We start from the raw sequence: 10,621 nt of genomic DNA on the forward strand, positions 1-10,621 counted from the left end.
CTTACTCACCCCACACCCCAGCCCCACCTCTGGCCCAGCACCACAAGGAGTCCATTTGGTGTCAACACAGGGATGTTACTCTTTATTTTCTTCTTTCTTGAAGAAAATAAAAATAATTCTATCAGACCTAAATATCTGTGTGACCCCCAAGAAGCTGAGGTTAGACATGTTCACACATCAGGGCCAGAGCAGTCCCACAGGTGAGAGGCTGCCTCCCTCAGTCTTAGGGGTGCTAATGAAAAGAAGAAGTCCATGCCAGAGGCAGCCCCTTCCCAAGATCTCCTCCTGGGTCTGCTCATTTCATTGCTCATCTTGATTTTGCAGATGAAAGAGTTAAGTCTCTGAGAAATTTAACTAGTTCAAAGTCACTTACTCCTTCAACAAATGTTTATCATGTTCACCAATGTGCCTGCAATGGACTTTTGCAGTAAAAAAACTTTTATTCTTTATTTTCTCCTGCTGTATAAAAAGATTTACTAATGTATTCCCTTTAGTGTTCCATGAAAAGTTCCCCAGAGTGTCTAAGGTAGAAGACTAATCCTATGAAAGTCGAACAGGCATTTGGGGAAAATAATTTCTGTGCACAAATTAGCCTGGAAATCACTGATTAAATGATGATTACTTAGGAAATCACTGATTAAAGAAACTAAATAACACAGGATTTTCTTGAATATAGAACCTTTCAAAGCTCATAACTGCTAAAATGCATTTGACTCTCCCAAAAGACTAGAGAGTATGCACTATTCTCACAAAATTATGAGCTGTAGTGCTAAGAAAAACTGTTTTGAAAGCATTTCCCTAATATAGAATGAGGCTGAATCATATAAAATCACCCACATTTGGCTGGTTTTGATCTACGAAATAGCAACTCCACATGGTTCGACCTAGTACATACAGTTCTTCACACATTTTTGTCCCTCCTCTATCATCTTTCATGGTGTCCTGTGGCTAATAGGCACTTTTGAAAGGTACTTGCTATGTAGCCCTAATAGGCTCATGGTTAGGGATGGAAGTGGTCCTCCAGTGGGTGGCTAGGCTGAACCAAATCCATGCTTGTCCCTCCATGGTATGGAGATGACATGAGAAACAGCTCCCCAACTAGCAGCTAAAGTCCAGGTGAGTATGGGGGTGCTAAAATCCACCAGGAATGTGACACTTCCAGATGACAGAAGGTAAGAATCAGCTGTACCTCCTCCATCATTTGTCCACCTTCTGGCTAAGTACAGAAGACTCTAAGGCCCTTGAGGTTGGCAGATCCACAAGACGGAAGATCCACAAGATAGAAGACTCATGACATGGAAGATCTACAAGATAGAAGATTCACAAAATGGAAGATAGAAGACAGAAGATTCACAAGACGGAAGATTCACAAGATGGAAGATTCACAAGATGGAAGATCCACAAGTCAGAAGATTGACAAGAAGGAAGATTGACAAGATGGAACCTACTCACTCACAGGGAAAACCCACCCTGAATTATTAGGTGAGGGAGAAAGAAACTGTTTATCTTAATCACTGAAATTAAGAGGGTAAGTTGTTATTATCATGGACATCAAAGGAGAAAGCATTATCCAGACCAATATGGTAACGTTGGGAGCAGGTGGCAAGGGTGGCCATCCTGAAGCGTGAAGCTGGTTCCAATGTATAGAGCAAAAACGTAGACCAACTTCAATAAGGTCCAGACAGGAAAGGGATCATCCTGAGCGGAGTGGCCATCCCAGGCTCACATGTTTGAAAGCTAATGTATCTGTAAGATGTAAAATCTGAATGAAGAGCCATGTCGGCCATAGGAGATATTAATTCAAATGCTGATCATTCAGCTGACATATCCTTGGTGTCTCCTCCCGCACCTCACCACCCACGTCTGGTCAGTCTTCTCCAAGTGTTCCTGCTCTCTGTCTCAGGCCTCTTCTCTCCCTAGCCCATCTGCTCTGGACATCCCATCTCCAAATTTCCCTACCATCAGGCTAAAGGGGATTTTCTTAGCACTGAAAAATCTCTCCCTATCGAACTCTTCAGTGGTTCCTAGGACACTCCATGTAATCCTCACTTTCCTCAGCCTGACACTCGGGGTCCTCCAGAAGCTGGTCTTTGTCTCTTTTCCAGCCTTCCATCCATCACCCATCCACACCCACCCATCACACACGGCTATGTCTCCACCTCCATCCCACACACTTTTATCTTTGTGGGTCCCTCCCACCATACAAACCATAATAGCATCATTATTTAAAAATTATTATTGGTATAATTTTAAATACCTTGAGTGTTGTTATCCTATTTTAGGCAAATTTAATAGATTTCCACAGCTCTTAAAATTTTTTATTTTTCTGAGGTAAGAAAAAAATTCAAACATTTTCTCTGACTCTAAATGTTCAAGGTTTGTTTTTTGTTGTTCTTTTGTTTTTGTTTTTCTGGTCCCCTGGAAGGCTTGCAGGCTATAGGAGCCATGCCAGTTGGACTGATGGAGAAGGCTCCACATCCTTTCTGAGATGTCCATCCTCCTCCGAGTCTGTCCTGCGGGCCTCTGCAGTGAGAAAGAGCAACAGTAGTTCACTGGTACTTTCTCTTTCCACCGTACCCATGTAACAGAAAGGTCCTCAATGGTGGTAAACATCAAGCTCACCAAGGGAGCTGGTTAGAAGCAGATTCACTGCCTCAGCTTCTAAGGTTGAGGCTCTTTAGGTCTAAGATGGAGCCCTGGACTCTTACAGTCTCCCCAAGGGATTCTGGGGCAGGTCACCACACACAAGCACAGACACACCCACACCCACACACTCACACACTCACACACACACACACACACACACTGAACCTTGAGAAACTCTCATTGGGAAGTCTGGTTACAATGGTGAAATGTCACTGTGTCCTTCATAACAGCAAAGGTGCATGTCTGGGTTCTACTGACCAGCACAGTGCCTGGTGCCAGTGAGTGCTTAAAAATGATGAACTGACTTGAGCTGAACTAAATGGGTACAAAGTGCTTCACATCAGGATGTGGTGGTAGAAAGAGCAGCAATCATTTGATCTCCCCCACCTTCCTGCAGAAAGTTAAAACACAGCAGGTTCTCACCTAGAGACTTGGAAAAGTGACTCCATGCCTCCAAAGCTGATCTTACTGAGCAAAATGGGAAGAAGGTGAACTTGAAGAAAGACCAACCTGGGCCTGAGTGTTGACTTAACCTCCTTCTAACTCTGTAGCCATGAACAAGCACCTCATATTTCTCTACAAATAAAAGAGAAACAGTACAATCCCTTGTATGGAGCACATGCTCAGCGGTGATCCACTTCATTCTTTTCATGTGGCTAGAGCCAAAGGCCCTGGAGGTGGATGTGTGAGCCTGCCTCTCCCAGCAGGCTGGCTCTGAGTGTGATACTTGCACAGAGTAGGTGCTCCTTGTATGTGGCAGCAGCGGACACTAGAACCCATCTAGCACTCAGGCCCTCTCTCTGGTCTCATTACCATACCTAGGCTCAACTCTAGGAGTGAGGAGAAGATTGTTCTCCACAAAGCACCCTGCTTTTTGCTCTATCCTTTTGCAAAGGCTCTGGAGGTCCCAGAGACTCTGCCCTCCATCTTGCCAGGTCCCCCCAAAACAAACCAGAAAAGCACACAGGGATATCAGCAGGCATGCTGGCCCTGGGGTCCACCAGCAAACAGGTCTCTGGGTCAGGCAGGCAGCACAGTTGAACTTACAGTCCTTTCTGCTGGTCTCTGAAAATAAGATAGTGCAAAAATATTTACCTCCCCAAAGCAAACACCTGCTCTACAGTTTCTGAACATGAGCCCACAGAGAGATCTCCCTCCATGAGGGAGAAGCTAACACAGGGGGCATGTTTCCAGGAAGGAAGGCCCAGGCTCCCAGGATGTCCCTAGCCACCCATCCCTCAAGGATGACAGTAAGACCCTGTTCACACACCTGCTCTTCCTTCTTTGGTCCTGTCTGTGACATGACTCATCTTATTGCTGATCAAGTTTTATGAGATGAATTTCATCTTTTTCATTTCAGTCTCAGTGTTCTGAGGGTGCCTCCCTGGGGCCTCTTTATTCTCTGTTCAGCTAAAATAAACTGTAGGGGAAAGGGGAAAGATATCGCATGAGCATCCAAAACCTACAGGAGACATGGTTGTTACATGTGAGGGAAGAATCCTGACACACTCAGAATACCCAAATCACAGAATTATGATAATTCTGTGTTCAAAGTAATTACACATAGCTCTTTATCTTCTGCTAGTGAGCTCAACAGCACTCCAAGATTGTTGTGAGACTTAAATAAATGACCCACAGGAGACCATGTTTAAAGGTAATTATTCTCTAGTAATTTATAAATATGATAGACACTGTTGGTTGACTGCCCAATAGCAATTTCCTTCCCATTTTCTTCACAGTAATGGTAATACACACACACACACACACACACACACACACACACACACACACACAGAAAGAGAGCTAAAAAAGCAAGGTTTATGTTTTCCCAGCCTTTCTTGCAACTAAAAGTGGCCACATGACCTTGTTCAATTTAATGATATATATGGAAGAATGTTCTGTCAGGCGTCTGCAAAAGTATCCCCTGCATAAGGAGAGCAAAGAGATCATACTCTGGCATTGCTGGCCCTCCCTTGCCCTCCTGCCTTTGAAAATAGGCATTTGAAGCCTAAAGCTAACATTGCCCTATTTAAACCACGAAGCAACCAACCTGAAGACAAGAGCCAGTGTGGAAGCAAGAAGAGCAGAGGGGTAAAAGAGGCTGGGTGGTTGTGTGTGTGTGTGTGTGTGTGTGTGTGTGTGTGTGTGTGTGTGTGTTTATTGACCTGCTGAGCCAGCCCAGAACTGCCTACTTCTTAAGCTACTCAATCAGGTGTCCTATACTTGCAACCAAAGGTATCTTATCTGATGACTGATGCATTACCAAACCACAAGACAATAACAACTCAGAACACAAAACATTGTACAGGGTGTAGGTGATTCGAGGGTTAAAAGTAAAAAATAAACCTTTACAAGACCTGAAAGATATATAAGTGAATATTTAATATTATCAATATAGTCCATGAATGCATGTGTTTGCAAAATAGGAATGATAATAATAGCCACCTCTTGGGGTTTTTCTACTGATAAGTTAATATGTGTAAAGTCAAGTCAGAAGTGCCAGGTACATAATCAAGTACTACCTAATGTAGCTATCATATTAATTAGTAAAAAATGTAACTTTCTTTACTAAAATATTAGTTTGGAGAAGGCACCATCCTGGAATCAGAAAACCTGGCTTCTAGACAGATACATCTCCTCTTTGATCACATATCAATTTTTGTGACTGTACTGGGACCATGAAGTCTCAGTGCAATATATTCCCCATGTCAAAGAGTGTTGAAAGTTTGATGAATCAGATGAATTTGAGTTATTGCATATTGCCAAGTCAGTAATGAAATAAATGAGTCACTGGGCATCTAAAAAGGCTAAAAAAATACACTTGTAAATAAAATGGAACATTTTGGTTATACAACTAAGTATGAGTCTAGATGTTTTTAAATAATTTCATATGAAATTAGTTTTCCTTCCCTAAAATAATAGTTGTCCAATAACAAGTGTGAGTGGGAAAGTAGAGTAGAAGAGACCCAGGGAATGAACACCCGAGGTCTAGTTTTATTCCTATCACTCCCCATGTGCCTCTGGATGTGGGCTTCCTGCCATATCTCTGAGCCTCAGCATCTTCATTGCTCAGTTGAGGGCAAGAGTCTGGAGCTAGAAAGACAACAGCCTTACCCCAGTGATCAAATGAACAACTTCTATTAAGACAAGGAATATATAATGTAAGTGGCCTACAAAGGAAATCTACAATGTACAAGAAATACTGGACGTTACAAAGTCAGTGAAAGTAATGCTAAAAGAACTATGTACAAAACAAGCAAAATTACCAATTAGTGATGACCTAGCAGCGTTAGACACATACACAGATGATAAATGGCAGAGTTAGATATGTTAGAGAGAAGAGTTGGACACATTAGCCATTGAAGACAAGAAAATTGAACGGAATAATGACTTAAGTGCTTCAAAGGAGAATGTTTCTAATATAAACAAAGCTCAAGGGAAAAGTAATAAGACCTGTATTATACTTGTACGGGTTACCTGGTTCTTGACCATGCTGCAAAGGTCAAAGCTAAAGGATGCATTTTGTGCTAGTACATGATGTTATCTGGAAAACTATACCCCCCAAAAAAACATGTGGTTCATTCTGGGTTCATTCGAAGCTCTCATATGTAATTGTTATCAAATCTCAAATTTTTTAAATATGAGACAAAATAAACATGACAATAATGTTTTGTTCATTTTTCAAAATAATTTCCCATCAAACCTTTGTACTTTTTTACTATTCACTATGAAAACCTTTTGCTTCTTTTAAGCTTATTTATTTAAGGACATTTTATATGGTCAGACATGCAAAAATCAGCACCATCTATCCCTAAAGACAGAGCATACCAATCTAGGAGGAAACATCACACACAAAGACAGAAAGATACAAAAGTATATTTGTTTTCTAAAGTAATTCTCAAGCATTGGAGGAATCTTCTTTGAGAATCCAGTGAAAGAGATGGGTACTTTCTTTCAAAGAACCACAACTATGTGCTAGCACACAAAAATTTATCTAGGGCTTCAGGATGTTCATGGAGATCAAGGTCTATTCATGATCTAAACACTGAGAAGCATAGGCTGGGGATTGGCCTGTATTCTGGTATGATTAAAGAAAAGAATGAACTCTTACAAGATGTTCAAAAAGTATCATATATTCACTCAGAAAGTATTTCTTTCACACCTACTATGTGCCAGTCACTATTCTAGGTTGTGGTTAAATGACTTCATTAGTGGTCCCAAATAGCAGACTTTCTGTATCTGCTCCTTGCTTAGTAATTCTGTAGTCTTTTCATTCTATCCTTGGGTGTGGCCATGTCACTTACTCTGGCCAATAGGATAGCAGCAAACTTGGCATGAGCAGAGGCTTAAAAAATCATTTGCATATTTCCACTTCCTCTCTTGGATAGCTCAATTTCACCCCACCACACCCATACACACACCATCAGCTGCACCAGGTAGTCTGGACTAACTTGTTAGAGAATAAGAGACCACACACAGCAAGTTGAATCTGGCAGCAAGACATACAAATTATAGCCCCACCATGAATGTGTTAATGGCAAGCAAAACTGGCCAGGAACTCTATCTTTTGAAGTGTAGCATTGAAGAAAATCAAGAGCATAGACACCTAAATAAATATGAGACTACAAATTAGGACAAGTAGCATGAGAGAGAATAATAGAAAAGTCCTACCTTACAATAGGGCAGGCATCATTAGTGAGGGATCTCTGAAGATGTAAAATTTGAGTCCCAGGTGAGTGAGACTCAAAGAGTCAGGAGATGAATGCATGAGGCCCCCCTTCCCCACCCCCCCAAAAAAACAATTTGTGTGAACACTTGGGGCAAGAAAGGCTCTAGAAGATGTAAATGAAAATATAAGGAAATTAATGAAAGGGACAATGGGTGGGTCATTATGAATGAGAGATGTCCAGGGGAATAGGGAAAAATAAGAACCAAGATACATCATGTAAAGGTACAAGATCCCAATGACGGATGTATTGTATACCTAAATGTACCAATAAACTTAATGGGAAAAAATTAAAATTTAAAAAAATGAATAAGAGATGTCAGCAGGAACCAACTCAGGAAGGGCCTTTAGTCCAGTGAGGGAGTCAGATAAAAATTCCAAGTGCACTGGGAAGTGACCAAGAAGTTTCAAGCAGTTATTCTGCATGACCATTGGGAGGACAGAGGTGCCACTCCAGGTGCCTGGCAGCAGGAGCAATAGATCTGGAAGAAAATGGTGAGCTCACTGAGGGAAGGCCTGCCTGGCTTGAAGTGGCTGGAGATCTGCATACGGAGCTGCCCAGTAAGCAGTAGGCACAAGGTCTGCAGGTGGTCACAGAGGTGTGACCTGAAACCAGCAGCTTGGTACTCACCACTGTGGAGGACACAGCTGAAACCATGCATGCAGATGCAACCCCCAAAGAGAACGGGCAGATGAGAAGAAAAACCACAAATGGAAAGTCCTGGAAGGGGTGAAAAGGAGACTGCAGCCTTCCCAGATGACTCAGGCTGCAATATTACTACCAGATCCCTAAGAAGTAACAGGAAGAAAATGTAGATGAAAACAAGGACTCCAGGAAGATATGCATATGGCAATGAAATTTATTTATTTCTGTGCCCTCTCTATGTCAGTGGTTAATATTATTAATGAATTTGACTTGTGGCATGTTGTGAATTGAGTAATAAAATAAAAACACAAACTTTATCTTAAAGGGAAAACTTGAACTGGTCAAAATAACTTTTTCTCCTATAAACAAAACAAAACCTTGTGCAACTGAGTACAGGGAGCCAATGTTAAATAATGTCATGTGGAACTACCCTCCCTCTACCCTACCCCTAATTATTATATCAAATTTGATGCAGCAGATTTCAGAAAAAAAATAATGAAACAGGATTCAGATGGCCCAGAATCTAATTATTGTCCTGCCAACATCATCAGTAAGACCTGAGCTAAATCATTTCCCTCCATAGCTTTGTCATCTATGAAACTAGAAAAGTGGGCTTAATTACACCTTGAATTTCTTACAGTGTCCTTTGAAAGGACAGGCTAGTAAGCCAGTAGTTCTCACTGAACTTCTATAATGTTACAGACCTACATATACATGATCTTAGTCAATGCTTGTACATGCAGAACCCTTATGGGAAAAGTATTATTGCCAGTTTAGAGATGGGAAAACTCAAAAAGTCAATGTTACAGTAGCATCCACTTGAGCTCTTGTGTCAAGTAAACCATACTTGCTGTGCTGATTATCAATTTATTGCCTGTCAGCGTTGTCACCCTTCATTGTCCTGCTTGGTGATGCAGGAGCTGCACCCTGTGGATGGTCCCCCTTGCCGGCTCGCAGTGTGTTAAGCTCTGTCAACAGAGGGCACCAGAGGGACACTGTGGATGGAAGGGATTTTTTTCTTGGTTCCAGATGCTTGATTTCTGCTTGCTTTTGTAGTGAAGAGCAAGCAGCATGTCAAGGATGCTCAGTGGTTTCTGGTCCTTGACAAGTTTCTCTGGCATCCTGAACAGCAGCTGTTCCCTGGGAAGTCTTCATCACACCCCATCAGATAGACCCCCAGAGTTTCATCAGCACCCAGGTCTGGCCTCCCACTGAGGCAGCTCAGCAGACCTCTCCACCATCTTGGGGTTCCACACTCCTCCAATGAGGCCCAGTAGGTCTGAACCTTGGCATCACAGCAAGGTGGAAAAGGCAGGGGGCGGGGTCATCTTGCAAGTTGTTTCCTTCCTTAGGTATGCTACTTTGACCCCATAGATGGTGGCTGTTCCCTAAGCCCTCTATTCCTGCATCATTTAGAGTTATCTTTACCTCTTGCTAGTTAGGCATCCATAACTAGTTAAAAACTCTACATTAAACACCCTATTCAGACTACTGTGCAGTTTCTATATTCTGACTCCTCCTGCTCAACATGCTGGGAGTTCTTAGAGAAAGTCACTTAACCTCCCAGAGCTTCAACTCCTGATGCAAAGTGGAAATAAAAATAATACTTCTCTTGCCAAATGTCATTTTAAAAATTAGAGCTTCTGAAACATACAGCACTTAGAATAGTGCTAGTGACAGGTGCTTCACAGTTGCGGCTCAGGAACCTTCACAAAAAATGCCCACCCAAAACAGCAGCAGGAAGGAGGTGGCAGTGCCCATGGGTCTCCATGAGCACCTCCCCCAGGAGCACCACACCACGGGGTGGCAGGGGCTCACACCCAGAGGAGAAATTCAGGGTTCAGGAGGAACAGACTGGGGTCCAATGGGACAGAGGGGTCCCAAAAGACTGTCTTGGACACAGCTAGGACCACTAGGGCTCCAGGGACTGTCTCTGGGATGAGGCCAGCCAGACTCCAAGGCAGTGGAGGAATAAACTGTCACTGTGCCCACCCAAGCCCCGACCCACCATCCTCTGGCAGCTCTGCAAGGCTTCCTGCTTCTTAGTGTTCCTCCAAGGAAAACCCGAGACAGACCCTCCTCTGCCACATTCACCCTGTTTGCTCCACTGGGCTGCAGCTTCAATTTCCTGTTTGCCCTCTGTTCCTAGCCATGAGTATCCCCAAGACTCTTCCCTGACTTTGCATAGAACCAGCTAGACACTGATACCCACAACCCCAGCTTTCTAGGACAGAAGTGCCACCGCTCCTTCCAGCTGGTCCCATCCCCATCCCACCTGCAGGACAACTGTGGAAGGCACCACGTCTATCTGTACCCTGAACCCTTGCTGCCCCGACCAGCACAGCCTCCACAAGGCTGTTCCATCCTGCCCAGGCCTGGCTCTCCCTGCTCTGAGCCCCTGATGCCTCTGTAAAAACTCAAGATCACCTGAGTGTGACCCAGTAAATGACCTTCCCTTTGGACCTCAGCACTCCATTTCACATCACAGCAAATAGGTCCTCGCTAGACTGTCCCTCGGGGCCTGACCAACTGGGAATCCCACAAGCACTTGCTCAAGCAAATACTGTGTCTGTCTTCCCTTGCTTGTCCTCACTCAGGGAAAG

At 43.2% G+C, this 10,621-nt stretch overlaps 1 long non-coding RNA gene across 27 annotated transcripts in view; it reads right to left on the reverse strand.

Moving 5' to 3' along the window:
• Positions 1 to 2,302: 2,302 nt before the first annotated feature.
• The window catches only part of LOC101700290 (uncharacterized), a 100,445-nt gene continuing 92,126 nt past the window's right edge, over positions 2,303 to 10,621 (reverse strand). For all 27 annotated transcript variants that reach the window (XR_015452565.1, XR_015452564.1, XR_015452562.1 and 24 more), the window contains 3 exons: positions 3,917 to 4,066; positions 3,070 to 3,711; positions 2,303 to 2,523 (listed from right to left, as the gene is read on the reverse strand). This is a non-coding gene — a long non-coding RNA (uncharacterized LOC101700290). The remainder of the gene's footprint in view (positions 2,524 to 3,069; positions 3,712 to 3,916; positions 4,067 to 10,621) is intronic.

This window comes from Heterocephalus glaber, unplaced genomic scaffold (genome assembly GCF_053883595.1).
Source record: "Heterocephalus glaber isolate CG9 unplaced genomic scaffold, H.glaber_assembly_v1.0 deba00001447, whole genome shotgun sequence".
Taxonomy (NCBI): Eukaryota; Metazoa; Chordata; class Mammalia; order Rodentia; family Bathyergidae; genus Heterocephalus; species Heterocephalus glaber.